General features: G+C 39.8%; 1 protein-coding gene across 1 annotated transcript in view; it reads left to right on the top strand.

Annotated features, from left to right (window-relative positions):
- The window catches only part of Sema3e (semaphorin 3E), a 248,153-nt gene that overhangs the window by 157,338 nt on the left and 73,658 nt on the right, over window positions 1-17,157 (top strand). The gene's annotated exons all lie outside the window — the stretch shown is intronic.

The following is a 17,157-nucleotide window of genomic DNA, read 5'->3' as shown; positions in this document are numbered from 1 at the left end:
TCGGCTGAGCCCATACTGAGCATGCCCAGGCTGTGTGGGGAATTTGTAAATTTTTATAGCCATTAGCTATCTGAATAGAATAGTTCCTTGAAAGTATGAACTTGTATTTAACAACATTTACACAGCATTTATATTTCTTAGATATTAAGCTATCATTTGCTTAATGAAATATATCCAAATGACGACTTATACCAAGATTGCTCATACAGTAACACAAATATGTGAAATGGTTGGATAATTCAAAGTGTTCATACTTTCTTACATTTTCATTTCAAATAAGTGACAGAAATATAAAGGAGTATTGTTTTGGGACTTATATTTCATTTTGAGCTCAATGAATCCTTTCCTCTTGGGTGTAGATGGGATTTGTGTGTTATGCGTAACTTTTACTAGAAAATGTAATGGAGGTTAAGGACAATGAAATGGTGATCATTTGATGATACCCATTTAAAGTGCATTGTGCTATACATTGGAATAGATATTAAATGTTAAACGTAGAAGAGAAAGTTACAGTAAGATAGCAGCTATCAACTATAAATGCTATATGGTTATCCCTTTAAAAAGAAGACTGATTTGTTTGTGTGTAGGTCATTCCAAGTCTTCCCATATCCAGATAATTAGTGATAAGTTACAACTGAAAGACTTAAACCATAATTACTATTTTAAGAGAAATTGTACATCTTCATTGGGCTATCAGCCACTCACTATGTTGTTCTTTCCATTTGATCCTTTTACATAAAATCACAAGACGTTTATTCATTAAAAGGCAAACAGAGCATGGCCGATGATTATCATCATTATTTTTGTAATTTTTAACATTGCAGGTCTGTGTTAGAATGTCTCAGAAGAGATTGTTCCTCAATGCCTTCAGATCCTACCAATCTTACCAGTGGCAAGATGGTTAAATTATTTTCTAGTAAAGGAAAACAGGGTCTTCCTGCTAGGTTTTTGCATGTGAATGATTATCTTTTTACTGGGGAGGCAGTCTCTCTTTCCACACCCTGGATGTCTGAGGCAGTAGTATGAAACCTCCTCTGGACCATGAGTCTATGCGCTGAGACCTCCAAGAGAAGGCGATTGGTACCTAGGCTGCTCAACAGCCTTCCTGTTGGTCACTGGTGAATGAGGGTCCGAAGGAAGCTTAAGAACTGTAGCTGAACCAGAACTGTAGCTAATTGAATAACTAGCAGGCATCATCCCCAGGGAATAGTAAGTTCTCTTGTAAGAATGAATGGAAAGAGTCCATTAAAGACAATGAGAAAGTGCCCCAGTGCCCCTTCTCTACTCACTTCCTCCCAGGCACTCCTAGATCTGATTGAGTCATCATCACTCAAAACAGTTCATGGGCACACAGACACAGAGACACAGACAGACAGACAGACAGACAGACAGACAGACAGACAGACAGACAGACACACACACACACACACACACACACACACACACACACACACACGGAAGAGGTGTATTTCTATTTCAGTCATTTAAATGGGTGCCTACTATTTCATGGGATGTGTAGACTATAATGTACTTAATTGATTTATTTGTGAACTGTAAATCCTGAGGTGACAGTGAACCAGGTCAAGAGTGAGGCAAGCATGGTTGGTTGGGCAACTAAAAGGCAAGTGAGTGCCCATGGCTGCCGCCCAACAAGCATTTGTGTCTCTTTCGTTTGATCAGACTTTAGACTCTTGCAGCCATATGCCTAATTCAGCTCACAGATGTGATCTGGTTGTCACAGCCAGCATTTCTTGTTTGTTTTCTTTTACAGAGCTTACATAAAAAAAAAAGGTTGGGTTCACATAGTAAATTGTGATTTCTACTGGCCCCACATGAAAAGACCAGCGGGAGCCTGGTGAATGTTGCCACACTCCCCACACAGAGGCCTGTGCTTAACAATGTCCCCATAGTCCACGGTCTCCATTGCTCCTCCCCACAACAAAGGCTTCCACCAGCCTCGCTGCCACTTTTCATCTCCACCTGGTTCTGAGGGGCATTGACATTTGTGACTTAATCTCCAGGAGGACAATAAATGTAAAAACCGGCAAGTACTTGCTTATCTAGTAGTTAGCCAGTAACTATGCCATGGATGAGTGACTGTGACCATGCTTGTATACCTTGATAACAATGTGATATTTGTAAGATGTTCAAATGAACGATTTTCTGTTTTCTTAATACACAAAGTTTCAGATAACTTTGGTGGATGGTTTCACTTTGTTTTTGGTATTGCCTTGTTTGGAAAACTTGGCTGAATTATATATAAAATTTTAAAAATATGAACCTTCTCAATATTTTTTCTTTCTTATGTAGATTTTATATGAGTCTTGGAAAGCTTTGGTAGTCACACAATAAACATTTACTTATTTAATTTACATTTCAGTCTTTAGAGTATAAATTTCCAAACCACAAAGAGCAGAAACATTCTTTAAGTTCACTTTTAAGTAACTTGTTAAGTATGTGAATAAAAGCATATGGATTCTTTTTAAAGTACCTGTGAACTGTTTTCAAAATCTGAACATATCTGTTTAACCTGCCTGAGTACATGTCCAATGCCTCACAATGTCATACCCCTTTCCCACACTGTCCCCACGCAGTCCCTGTTCTGACTCTGGTAACCAGTGGCTCACTGATTTTAGAATGCAGTATGAATGAATTAGACAGTGTGCACTCTTTAGTTCATTTTTTTTGTTTTACTCAATAATATACAGAGTTTTGTTCTCACTGTATAACAGCAGATCACATACTATTATTGTACACCATTTTTTTCTTACCTTTTTAAAAATCAGATTTACCCTTCCTTCTTTTCCTGACCTTGAGGGTCAATTACAGTGGCGCTATCATCTTGCTGCTATGAGCATTCTTGTCCTTGTGGTTTGTGGACATGGATAAGCTCTTGCTGAGTCTATTCTAGGAGTACAATTGCCTGTGCTCAGCTTCAGTAAAAGCCACCAGATGAATGTCAGTCACTGTGCACTCACTCAAAGCACTGGCTATGTTTTCTATTCCTTCCATTTTCCACAGGATTGCTTAGTATTGTCTCTTTATTCTCAACATTTTGACCAGTTTCTTGTGATATCACATTGTGATTTTCATTTTTGATGACTAAGAATGACCGGCACATTTTCTGATGCTAAAGTTGAGGACTTTTTAATTGCTTTGAAGACTTCAGTTTAGTGACTAAGGGCTGTTTGACATTGATCAAATAACATTGTTGGGGAGATCCTTATGGAACCGCAAATTCAGAGTGTTCAGTGTTATCCCCAGCATACAGAAAGTACTTTGTGGAATTTACTTCCTAGCACAAGCACTTTCATTTGCCTTTTAAAACAGAGATAAAGTACCCTCTCTCCTCCCCCCATGCTTCCAATTTGCTCAGGAGATCTTGTCCTTTTCCCCTTCTCCAGGGGACCAAGTATGTCTCTCTTAGTGTCCTCCTTGTTTAGTAGCTTCTCTGGCAGTGTGGATTGTAGGCTGGTAATCCTTTACTCTATGTCTAAAATTCACATATGAGTGAGTACACACAATGTTTGTGGTTTTGTGACTGTGTTACCTCGTTCAGAATAGTTTCTTCTAGTTCCATCCATTTGCCTGTGAATTTCAAGATTCCATTGTTTGTGTGTGTGTGTGTGTGTGTGTGTGTGTGTGTGTGTGTGTGTGTGTGTGTGTGTGTCCCACTGAGTAATACTCCATTGTGTAAATGTATCACATTTTCTGTATCAATTCTTCAGTTGAGAGGTATCTAGGTTGTTTCCTGTTTCTGGCTATTACAAATAATGTTGCGATGAACATCGTTGGACAGATGCCCTTGTTGTATGAATGTGCTTCTTTTGGGTATATGACTAAGAGTGGAATTGCTGGATCTTGTGGTAGACTGATTCCCATTTTCATAAGGATTTGCCATACTGATTTCCAAAGTGGCTGTAAGAGTTGGCACTCCCACCAGCCCCTTTCTCCATATCCTCTCCAGCATAAATTGTCATTGATGTTTTTTTAGCCATTCTGACAGTTGTAAGATGGTATCACAGAGTTGTTTTGAGTTGCATTTCCCTGATGGCTAAGAATGTTGAACACTTTCTTATGTGTCTTTCAGCCATTCTAGATTCCTCTATAGACAATTGTCTATTTAGCTCTGTACCCCACTTTTTAATTGGATTATTTGGTGTTTTGGTGACTAGCTTCTTGAGTTCTTTGTAAATTTTGGAGATCAGCTCAAGAGGAGAGGTTAGGAAGACATGATGAGGCAGGGAGGTTGAGTTGGGGGAAGAACAGAAGAGAGCAAGACAAGAGATAATATAATAGAGGGAGACATTATGTTTTCAGTTAGAAATTTGAATATTACTGGCTCCTTCCCACCAATTTGACTCTTATTAGAGTAGTCAGACAAAGGTTCTAGATTAGATCACACCCTAAGTGATAAATGTTAGACATGGCATAGAACAGATGCTCACACAGGAAAATTGGTTGTCCTAATTAAATATATGGTTAACTAACATGATTTGTTTATGGCAGGATAGCATGTAGAATTTTGTCAGGTCGTTTCTTTCCTGGAATTGAAAATGAAGTCCATTTTAAACGTCACTGAACTCTGATCTTACTCACTTGCTGGGTTAATTCTCACAATTTTACACAGATACAGTTTCTTGGATGTTGTTTGTGGGCTTCGAACTGAGGATAAGAGGATGAACTGGGTGGGAAAGCAGGCCCGTGGGAGTGCTGTGTATCTGTTACTTTCTTAAAGACAGTGCAGAGGTCATGGAAGAACCTCATCACCCTGTTGCAGGGACAAGCATTACCTGCCAGGCACTTTCATCTTTTTCACCGTACATTGAATTAAACTGACGTCTTTCCACTCTCCCAGAATCCACATCATCATCTGGTGCCATGAAGAGCAGGTTTATCTTCATTTTGCATCTTGCTTTTCTTTTCTTTTCTTTTTTTTTTTGCATTTAGAATGAAGAGACTGTGATGTTCCTTTATCTCTTAAGCGCAGCAAAAACATTGTTTGATGTATCCATCCAGATTCTCATAAATCTGAAATAATTGGTGAATTGGTATTTGATTTTTTTCTTCAAAAGACCTTTAGGCCTTAAAGAGTAAGGGAATGGTATCAGTGTGTCCTCTCAATAAATCTCAGTCTGATTAAAAGACATCATTCTAATTCCCACTGTTCTATATGGTGAGTGACAGTATATTAATACAGTAGAAAAATACAGGCTTTGGGACTGGAAAGACACAATTCATTTCAGCATTCTGCTACCTACCCATTGTTTACCCATGACATAACCTAGCTAAGGTTCAGTTACCTCATCTGCAACCTGAAGCTACTTTTTAATGCCTACCTTGCATAGATGCTGGGGTCTCATATGGGAAATTATTGCATAGGAATTGGGATGTATTAAATGGTGATGAGAGGTTAATTCATTTTTCTATGCTGTCTCCAATTATGCTTGCACAGAAATTAGCTCTGAGCACTAGCATATATTCCTATTTCCAAACACAAACAGGGGTAGGGTTACAAGTCAAGTGGTATGGGGCTTGCTGTGTGAAAACGCAGAAACATGAATTCAGGTGGCCAGAACCCATGTAAAAGCTTGACATGGTAGTATGGGTCTGTAATATAGTACTGGGGAGGCAGAGACAGGTAAATCCTTGAGCTCACTGGCCAGCCAGTTTAGTAGGTCCAGGTAGAGCAACAGGCCCTGCCTCAATACATAAGGTGGAAATTACAGAGGAAGAGGAAGTCCATGATTGGCTTGGACACGTGTATGCATGTACACATGAACAAGTGTACCTTAGAGAGTCAGGGGTCATAACATAGAAGTCTGAACCTTCTATTTGCCACAACTCAATTTAAATTCTTGATGCAGCATGTTACTCTTTTCAGACAAAAAACCACACATTCTTCAAGATTATCTATTCTATGTATGTCCTTGATCGTGTCTTTAAAATTCTTCTACTCTTATCCACCAAATATCTTTTCTATCACTTTTATTTCTCTTTTCTCATCCCATAAATATATTGTTTTTTGTTGTTTGAGAATTTCCCATATGCATGCAATGTGTTTTGATTCTAACTAACCCTTGTTACCTTCCCTCCAATTACCTCCTTCATTCTCCCACCAAATTTCAAATATTCTTCAAAAAAAAAAAAGCAACACAAGCACACTGAGTCTTCTTAGTGCTGTCAGTATATGTGTGGTATATGACCATCTACTGGAACATGGGTCCATAGCTTTTCTGGGGCCACATTCCTGAAGAAAACTTACTCTTCTTCCCCTACCTCCTCACCTTGGAGTGGGACTTCTTGAGCCTCTCCTCATCCCTGTGAAGATTTTGCCTGGCTTAATCTTGTGCAGGTCTTTATGCCTACAGACAGAGCTTCTAGGAGTCTAAGTGTGCAGTGGCCTTGTATCTGGAAAACACATCCACTACCTCTGGTTGTTACAGTCGTTCCACACGCTCTTCCACAATAATCCTTGAGCCCATCGAATCTGACTATATCAGATCATTTTCCAACCATTTCTCTTTTCTTTTCCATGTCAGAATCACTTGATGAAAGAGTCTCTGTCTGCCCTTCAGTTCCAAGTAAACACTCAGAAGCTTATATTAATTATAAACTGTTTTGCAGGTGGCTCAGGCTTCTTGTTGGCTAGCTCTCTCTTAATTATTAACCCATTTCTATTAGTCTGTGTGTCTCCATCTGGTCTTGGCTTACCAGAGAATTCCTAGAATCTTTCCAGTAGCCACATGCGACTTACTCTCTGCTCCTCTTCTCAGAATTATCCTAGTCTGTCTGGTAGGTCTGCCTATACTTCCTGCCTGACTACTGACCAATCAGCATTTATTCATCAACCAATAAGAGAAACATATACAGAAGGACAGCCCCCATCAATCACTGTTGTCCTGGACTGTTCCATCACCTTGACACACTTTCAACTGCATTATTTCTGATGCCAAATTTACCTTGCTAATCAGTAAGTCTCTTCACGTAATCAGGACTTGCCATTGTGCTCTGAGTGGAAGAAATCCAAATGCTTATCTTACATAGGCATGTCCCTTACAGAGTGGTTGCCTTACAGATCCAGATCCGAAGTCTTCTTTCCCTCCTGCTTCTTAATCACGCCCTATGGTTTGGCTAGGCAACCTGTTTTCCTGATGCTTCTCTCCCCAATCCTTCATTTCCATTGATAATAAAATGACTGACTTCTAGGATATCTTGATTGGTTAAGATACTTGTGAATCAGAACTATCTTTTAGTAGGCATATGATTTCAGATATGTTTGTGAATAAATCTGAAAATGTGACACTTTATTTGTAAACCCAGGATAAAAAATTGCCTGTTTGTTGTATTAGCAGTGCAGTAAATAACATGCTAGTACACTAGACAGAAAGTAGTCCTAATATTGAATCTTAGCAAACTAAAGTTTTTATTTCTTCATTGAAATAGTTTAGAGTATTACCACTCCTCTCAAGCCAAATCACCACAACCTCAAGGCCAGAAGTAGTTTCTAATGATTACTGTTCACATGACATTTTTATTTAAATAAAATCTTTATTATGCAGTACTTCACTCTAACATTTTAATTTGGTTTTTATTTAGCCCTGGGGACAAATTTGGTCTCAGATGCTCTTTGTACGATCACTGTACATTTAAATAGTTATATTTAATATTTGTAACCAAAACTAAAGGGAAATAATCTGAAAATAACATATTGTCACACACCTTTAATATTAGCTCTTGAGAGGATAAGGCAGTTCATTACTAGTCAGGTCTACATCATGAGGCCTTGTCTCAACAAAATCAAAAGAAAAGAAAAGAAAAGAAAAGAAAAGAAAGAAAAAGAAAATTAGGAGAGCACTTTATGATTGTGAAGTGCTCTGAAGAAAGAATTAAATGCTCATTTGTATAACTGCCCAATATTTTGCCTGGAGTATCGAAGTTCACTAGATTTGAAAAAATAACCTAATTAGAGAGGTCATTTGGTAAGATGTTTACTCTCATGCAATATTAATTTAAATAGGTAAAGATGTGTTATATTTGTTTATGCTGCATTTGTTTAGTTATGTATAGATGTGTTGCTCCTTCACATAGATGTGTTGTTCCTTGCCTGCTTAAGGCACCAGGTTGATCTAATAAAAAAAACTGAATGGCCAATAGCTAGACAGTAGAAGGATAGGCAAGTCTGGTGGTGGGCAGAGAGAATAAGTAGAAGGAATCATATAGGCTCCGGAGAGAGGAGCAAGAGAGAGAGAGAGAGAGAGAGAGAGAGAGAGAGAGAGAGAGAGAGAGAGAGAACAAGGAAGAAAAAAGATTCCCAGGACCAACCAGCTAGGCAGCCACCAGCCAGGCAGCCACAGTGTAGAACATACTGAATAAAAGAAAGGTAAAAGCCCTGAGGCAAAGCATAGATAAAGGGAATGGGTTAATTTAAGTTATAAGAGCTAGTAGGACAAGCATAAGCTAAGACTGAGCATTCATAACTAATATTAAGTCTCTGTGTCATGATTTAGGAGTTGGGTTGGTGGCCCAAAGAAAGCCTGCTACAGTTTACTCTGCATTCTGTTTGTTCTTTAACCACTTACCAGATGCTTGTAGTCACCTATTCAAAGTTTAATATAATTCTATTATATACAAAGTTCTCTTCCATATGTATATATATGATATATATGTGTGTATACATATGGCAAGAGGTAAATATATAGAGAGACATAAATCCTTAAAATTAAATACATTATAGAGGAAATACGTTATTATGCTATCTCTGTACTAAAATATATTTCTTATGGTTTGGTAAAAGGAGGAATCGTAAACAAAGAGAAAGTTTGGAAATATATGCTGAGATTCAATACAGACTGTGTAGCACAGTTTCTTGCTTCATATATAGACTTTGGCTGTGATGTGAAAATCTTAATATTCAAAACATTTTTTTCAGGATCAAGAAGAATTTAGGAATAATTTTCTTTATTCAAGAATAAGATAGCTCCATATAGGCACACTTCTTGTTCTGTTTCTTTCTTTCTTTTTTTTTCCTTGAGAAAAAGCTGGGAGACATTTAATCGAGCCTCCTCTGAGTATTATGAACAACTTTGTCCATTAACCCTATTTTTTCAAACTTTCTTTGTTGACACTATTATGTTCAAACTCTGTGGTTTCAGTCAGGCTGAATGACGAGTCGTCTGTTACAGAAAGCATGCCTTTCCATGCAGCTGTCCAGTCCCTACTGCACAGATGGCGGATTTATTTTCCCTTTTACTAGCAGTCCCTTTCTTCCCCACACAGGACTGTGATCCTTTGTGATTGTGTATGACTCAGTGCAATAGAAGCAATCATAGACTTGAGGAGTTTTCAAATGTGCCCAAGGAAAGGGGAACAGGGAGTGCAGAACTAGGGGCTGTTTAGAAGACTGTCTGCATACTAAAAGGGGGTATGACCTCATGAGAGGCAGATATTCATCACTTTATAAAAAGCATCTTTGTCTTAAAAAGAGAATTTTGATTTTTGCTCTATTCTACATGATCAGGATAACAGTAGAGCAGTCAAAATGAGAGTAGGTACACAGGGAAAGCAGACAGGAAACAATATCCAGATCTTGCAACTCAATTGGAGCTAAGATTAGTCCTTTCTTGCCATGTGTACATGTCTGAATAATTTGATCAAACCACCAGTTAACGTTTTGAAAGTGTATGTGTTTATTCATAGTCTCCTAAATAATTCTTCTATATTATGTTATAAATTAACATCCAGAAATGACTTAATCTTATACATAGCTGTGCATATGTAAATGCAGATATTATACATATGTGAGTGTCATTGTATATCTTGTTTAGTTAAAAACAGACATAGTATAACTCAATTATTCATTATAGCATGTGATCTATCTTATATAATGAATAGAGAAATTGAATACCTAAATTGAAAAACTCATAACTATACTATAATTTCTACAGAATTATGTATACAGTAACCATATATCTAAAACTGTTTGAAAGAAACACATTGTAATTGCTAATGTGCTTGGCATTTCACTTAGTAGATGATATTGGTTATAATCTAAATTTGTTTTCTTCTCCTGTTGCATATATAGAGACGTGCTTTGGACATTGAGTGATTTGTTTATGCAAAGAGAATCCAGATAAGCTACCTAGGGGGCTTATTGGGGAATGGAGTTTTTGTTTCAACCCCAACTGAGGATCAGAAGTCCTTATGGACTGGCTAGCCATATGTGATGGATTTTTTTATGCCATTAGTTAGTCATTTTCCAAAATCAAACACAGATGAGAATAAGATAAATGAATCAGAGTCACACTGATAACATAATTGAAAAAGAATATACTGTCTTTCAAGTAATTAAAATGTATTTATTTTCTTAATCTCAATATTAGATATTTAATTATGACTTTAAATTTTATTTAATTAAAATATAATTATATCATTTCCCCAAATTTCTCTTTCTTTCCAATGTCCCCCCACTTGATTTCATCACACATTCATGGCCTTTTCTTTAGCTATTTTTGTTCACACACACACACACACACACACACACACACACACACACACACACACGAACTGAAATGTAAACATAACTATTTAATCTTTATTTTACCTATATGTACATTTGGGGGAACTGATTCCCTGGTATTGGATTATTATTTAGGGCTCTCTTCCCCAGGGAAGACTAATTCTCCCTCTCTCAACACTTGTCAATTGTATGTAGCTATTCATCCAGAGGTGGGGGTCCAGTGAGATCCCCTCCCCCACATCTTACTGGATATTCTCTGATACTTAGGTGTAGGAACTGTGTTGCAGATTAATAGATACATTTGTTTTCTGTACTGTCACCAGTTGTATCTTTCTGTAACACCTACCTTTCTTTTGCTACAACTAGAAGCTTCTTTGATGAAGGGTAAGAGTTAGACTATCTGTTTTCAGAAAGGTAAGTTTTTAGACTTTAGTTAAGAGGAAGACTAGTGATTTGAAAAGAACAGAGAGGGTGGTGAGTTGGCATCTGCCTTGGAGCTCCATACAGTCTGAAGGACCCATGTAGGCTCCGAAGGGTAACACAGCAGCGGAAAAGGTGTCTGCAGAGCCTGCAGTAGCTTCACAAGGACCTTAAAAAGTGTGTGTGTGGGAGCAAGTCTGGGAAGATGCTTTTAAAAAGTGGACTTATAGATTTGGAAAGAAAGTTAGATGCTGAAACAGAGCTGTGCACACAGAGGAGAATGACAAATCTGTACCTTTCACAAGGGCAGGCAGAAAGCACAAAGGTCATACCTGTTGAGGCACGGGGCTGCTGGTACAAAGACAGGGAAATGTGCAGCAGACTGGAACTCTGGTAGAAGAAAGTCAATACTGATTAGGGACAGCCAGGCCCCCAGCATGGAGCCACTGTGGCTAAAGCCCATGCTGCTTGCCCTGCAGTGAGATGGAGGGAGTAGGAAGGTGTGTGGCAGCCTGAAGCTTGCATGGAACCCACCCCCAGACACCATTCCTAGCCACAACATCACCCTGATTCTGGGCAATGGCAGAATTAAGAGGATACATGACCTTTACCAAATTAGGAGTTGTTTACCACAGAGAGCACTCACCGTCGGGCTGGCGGAAGGCGGAAGGCGGAAACCGGTGCCATCTTTTGGGCGCGGTACTTTGCAGCTCCCAACAGTTCCCCCTTTTTGTTTTAAATATTATAGGAGTAGCAGTATCTATCTATTGTCAGATTTCAGTCATCTCTGTCTTAGGTTCAACCTCAGTGTCCCTATCTTACCCGTCAAAGAGTCACTGTGTCACCCTCACAGGCTCATGTCTTAGGTTGAAGGGAACACTTGTATGCTTATTCGCTCAGCAAGAGGTTAGGTGCCCGTCATTGAGCATGACTGATTCAGATACGCATCACTCACTCAATAAGAGTGAGACAGACATCTATTTGTCTGTCAGCATGGATAACCATGCTTGAGGGGACTGTCCTGCTTCCACAGCAGCAAAGGCCTGTACCAACATGGCAGCTTGGGATTTTTGCGACTTCCTGATCCTGCATAGGCACCACAGGCAAATAAAAATGGCTAACAGCATCATGGAAAGCATAACCCCTACCCCAGCCCATTCCTTAACTAAACTAAAGGCTTGCTTAAGAGTAGTATAGAGGGTCTTAACAGTGGGCAGGCTCAGGTGTGTAGTATTCACGGCAACAATCTGTTGTGTTAGGGTGTCTGTCAGGTTCTCGAACTGTTGACTCCAATTTCCCTGAAGGTAGGCACTCAGCTGCCAACTCAGGTTGCTGTTCTCCATGAAATTGTTGGCTGGAGGTGATACACAAAGAAGAAAAGGAATGAATGCATCCTATGGAAGTTAAGGTTACTAAATCATCCACCTGTTCCTGCAACAGGTCCACTCTTTGGTTCACAGTTAGAATGCCAGCTTTTAAGTGGTCATCAATAGATCTTAAGGTAGTTAATGTTGTAGCTGTTTTTTCCACAATGTCATTGACTGTCTCAGCTGATTGGACCTGAGCAGCCATGGCAACGGCAGCTGTCATAGCCGCTGCTGCAGAAAGGGTTATGGTAGTAACCAATGCTGCAGTTATGCCAAAATCCCGTTTTGTTCTGATGATTTCTGTAATGGGAAACGTTCCTGTATCCACTTTAACCGGAATAGGAACATACATAGGAATCCTCATCACTACTGCTGTATTAGCAGAACCATTCCAACATTGACTAGCAATGCAGGAGACGTCAGTCGAATTGCACGAGATCACTTCTTTGGTAGCATTAGTAGCATTAGAGAGCAGAAAGAAAAAAGGGAGCCTTTAAACATACTGGGCTAGCTGGAACAGTGAGATTATTCAAAGTTTTATGTATTGATAGATTCTTAAGAGAAGGTGCCGTCTCATCCCTAGTACCAGAAACATTAAGAAGTCTAATGCAGAGATTCTGGAGAACTGCAAAAGGTTCAAGGGAAGTAAATGCTCCATGCTCGTTGGAGAGTACCCATTGAAACCATGGCCAGGTATTTTTACTGCCTGTTCTTTGGAAAACTCCCTGAGCTAGGTTATACTGGTACTTGCCAAGAGGGGGAGTAAATTCAAAACCTGGAGCTATCTGTTTAAGTCTGTGGTCCAGACTCTGACAGGGCATCCAGTGAGGAGGATAGCCTCGATTGGGTGCACAATAAGGCAAGACTTGTCCAGCAGTGGAGTTCTCTTGGCTAAAGCATGAATTTGAGGGTCGGAGCCCCTCCATCAGCATCAGAAATGTAGTGATATTTACATCTTTGGTCCCATTTGTACCAGTGCCAGAGCCAGAACTAACGCCTGTACTAATCTGAGTCAGGACTTCAGTGAGCATAGAGCTCGAGATCTGGTTATGAGTAAGGGGATCAAGCCAATTGCCATCAGAACCATTTTTCAACCAAATGCATGGGTTAGAATTACTAATAAGGGAGAAGCATAATGCTCCATGGAGAGAAATATTAATGGCTGAATACTGGGCAGTGTCAGGATCTAAATTGATACAAGGCAAGCCCAATTCACAACTAGTAGAAAAGAAAACAGGCAAAACTTTAGATGTGCTATGAACAGGCAAGGGAATTGGCCACGCTTTCTCTATGGCCCACAGGATTTGTTCTCTGGCCTGGATCAGCCACGGTGTTGTCAAGGTCAGCAGCAGGATCAATATCGGAGGCTTCATCTTGTTTGTTGTACCGCCTCGTTAGTCTCTCTGGAATCCATAATGGGTCTTGCTGATCCTGAGGGAAAAACACAAACAGACCCTCTCGCCCATGCTAACACTGGGTCCAGTCCAAGCCATAGACCCATAAGGATATCTTTCCATCTTACGTAGCCCTTCTGAGCAGGTGCCTGAGTCTGGTGCCTATCGGCAGCAGAAAGGCCTTGAAAATCCAAATTTAAAAAATTCAGAGTAAAGAGAGCCAAGGATAGTTGTTCCTTTGGTGTTCTTCCATGGCCTATTCCCCCTTTTTGTTTTAATAAACATTCTTTCAATGTGCGATGAGCTCTTTCAACTATTCCTTGTCCTTGGGGATTATAAGGCAGGCCATGGTTTAATTGGACTTCCATCTGTTTACAGAAGGAGATAAAAGATTGAGCTGTATAAGCAGGACCATTGTCAGTCTTTAATTGCTGAGGTTTTCCCCAGGCAGCCCAGGCCTCAAGGCAATGTCCAATGACATTGCGAGCCTTTTCCCCACTCATAGGGGTGGCATGGATGATGCCTGAACAGGTATCCACAGACACATGTATATATATATATATATATATTTAAGAGTTCCAAATCCTGAAAAATGAGTTACGTCCATTTGCCAGATCTTCAAGGGCAATAACCCTCTGGGATTGACCCCCAGGCTAGGGGGGTACAAAAAGGTTATACACTGTTGACAATTCAATGCTATCTGTCTAGCCTCTGCTCGAGATAGGTGAAACCTTTGCTGCAATGTTTTTGCAGATACATGGAATTGTTTGTGAAATTGCTGTGCTATCTCCACAGGGGAAGCAAAAAATACATATTCCCCTCTAGTACAGTGATCTTCGATCTCATTGCTTTTTGATAGAGAACCAGGCAAGTTGGTATGAGCCCTAATATGTTGTATAAAAAATTTCTGATCGACATGCCAGATCAACTTTTGCAACTCCTGTAAGAGATTGCAAACTGTACTATTAGGTTTGATAGGTCCTGCAACCTCCAGGGCCTTAACAGCATTCACAACATATGCCGAATCAGAAATCAGATTAAAGGAGAATGGGCAATTTCTAAACACTTCAAGAACAATTTTACATTCAATAATCTGGGGGGAGCCAGGCAGATATTGAAATTGCACTGGATCCTGATGCTCTATCATATAGGGTCCACAGCCCGTCTTGGATCCATCAGTGAAAATGTTTGTGGCTCCAGCAATAGGAGCTGCTGCAGTCATTTTAGGAAAAATGACCGGATGTTCTTTAAAAAATGACATTAGAAAGTGTTTTGGATAATGATTATCTATTTCTCCTGAAAATCCACATCGCAGAATGGCCCAATCATCCACAGTTCCACAAAGTTTCTTAACTTGTTGAGCAGTATAAGGGATTATGACCTTATTCGGTAGTCTCCCAAAATATGAATGCATTGCTGTATCCCATTTTGAGCCAGGTCAGCAACCGCTGCAGGATAGTATTCAATAGTTTTTCCTGGGGAGGATTTAGGATAAATCCATAGTAACGGATCATCTTGCCACAGCAAAGCTGTAGGCTGGGAGAATGTTGGGAGCACACACAAAAGAATATCCATATTTTCATTAGCCGTTTAAGGCTGGCATTTTGTAATTCTGTCTCTACTTTCTTTAAAGCTTCTCTGGCTTCAGTGGTTAACTGCCTATGTGAATCTAACGCTGAATCACCATTGAGAATATTATACAATGGTTTCAACTCATAATTAGGTAATTTTAAATAACACCTTATCCAATTTATATCTCCCAACAACTTCTGAAAATCATTAAGAGTTTTTAAATTATCTTTTCTAATCTCTATCTTTTGTGGAATAATTGTATGAGGGAGAATCTTAGCCCCTAGATAGTTAATAACAGTGTCCTTTTGTACCTTTTCTGAGGCTATGACTAAATTATGCATCTCAAGCAATTTTACCAATTTTGTATATGCCTTATTGAGCGTTTTATCATCTTTGGCAGCCAATAAAATATCATCCATATAATGAACACATCTAATCTTTGGAAAGTCCACTCTTAAAGGACCAATGGCTTCTGCTATAAACAACTGACACATAGTAGGACTATTGGCCATCCCCTGTGGCAACACTATCCATTCATATCTTAGATCAGGTTGTTCATGATTACAAGAGGGCATCGTAAATGCAAAACACCCTGAATCCTTGGCACACAAAGGTATGGAAAAGAAACAATCTTTAATATCTATAGAGATGATAGGCCAGGATGCAGGTAAAGAAGTTAAAAGTGAAAGACCACGTTGTACAGGGCCCATAATTTGCATCTGCTGATTAATAGCTCTAAGATCATGAAGCAGTCTCCATTTACCAGATTTTTTCTTAATGTCAAAAATAGGAGTATTCCATGGAGATACAGAGGCTTTTATATGCCCCAGATCCAGCTGCTCCTGCACTAGAGTCCTAGCAGCTTCCAGTTTTTCAGAGGAAAGTGGCCACTGAGGAACCCATACCGGCTCCTCTGTTTTCCAGGTAATAGGAATACCTCCCTCAGTGGCCCCTAGGAAAAACCCAGACCTAGATTCTTAGGTCTCGGTTGTGGAATAATAGGACTGGTACGACCCTGCAGATGTTTCCGAGGCCTCGACCTGGGACGAATCCCATTCGTTTCATAATATCTTGAGATGTTTCTGAGTATTCATTTGTGAGTTTAAAACCCATATCCTTTAACAAATCTCTTCCCCATAGTGAAATTGGTAAGTCTAACATATAAGGTTGCATGGTCCCTGAATGCCCTTCCTGATCTTTCCAAGGCAATTGTCTAGCACTCATATCAGGAGCCTTAGCATAGCCCAAACCTATACAGGCCAGCCAGAGGGCCAATCTTTGGTGGCTATAATGCTCTTATCAGCTCCAGAATCTAGTAAGCCTAAAATTTTCTTACCATTCACTATTAACTCAAGGGTCGGACGTTGATCAAGATCTAAAGCTAGGAAAGTTAAGTTTGATCCAGTGGAACCAAAGCTTCCCTCTTCTCTCTCTCTGGCTTGTGCTGGAAACTTGTCATGCGACTTGGCAAAAGCAGTAGCTGTGCTATCCTGTCTACAGGAGAAATGGCTGTAATCCCTCTAGGAGATTCTAACATGATCTTTACTACACCCATGTAATCAGAATCTATAACTCCAGGATGTACTCATAAACCTTTCAATGTTGCAGATGATCTTCCTATAAGCAAGCCAACTTTGCCAGGCTCAAGAGGTCCCTTAAAATCAGTGTCAATGAGCTGGACCCCCATTCTGGGAGTTAATATGAGTCTGGTGGTGGAGTGTAAGTCCAGCCCCGAGGAGCCTATAGTGGCTCTCCTCTGTCCCTCGGATGACGAAGAGAGGGCCAGGTTTCGGGACTCTGCTCCTGGTTCTGATCCTCCATGGCCCCATATATTTGTGGGCCCTGGGGTCGTGGGCCCCGTCGTCCGTTTTTTGGACGGGCTCCT

Source organism: Cricetulus griseus, assembly GCF_003668045.3.
Source record: "Cricetulus griseus strain 17A/GY chromosome 1 unlocalized genomic scaffold, alternate assembly CriGri-PICRH-1.0 chr1_0, whole genome shotgun sequence".
NCBI classification, from domain to species: domain Eukaryota; kingdom Metazoa; phylum Chordata; class Mammalia; order Rodentia; family Cricetidae; genus Cricetulus; species Cricetulus griseus.
The sequence above is the reverse complement of the archived record's forward strand: the minus strand, read 5'-3'. Positions and strand labels throughout refer to the sequence as shown.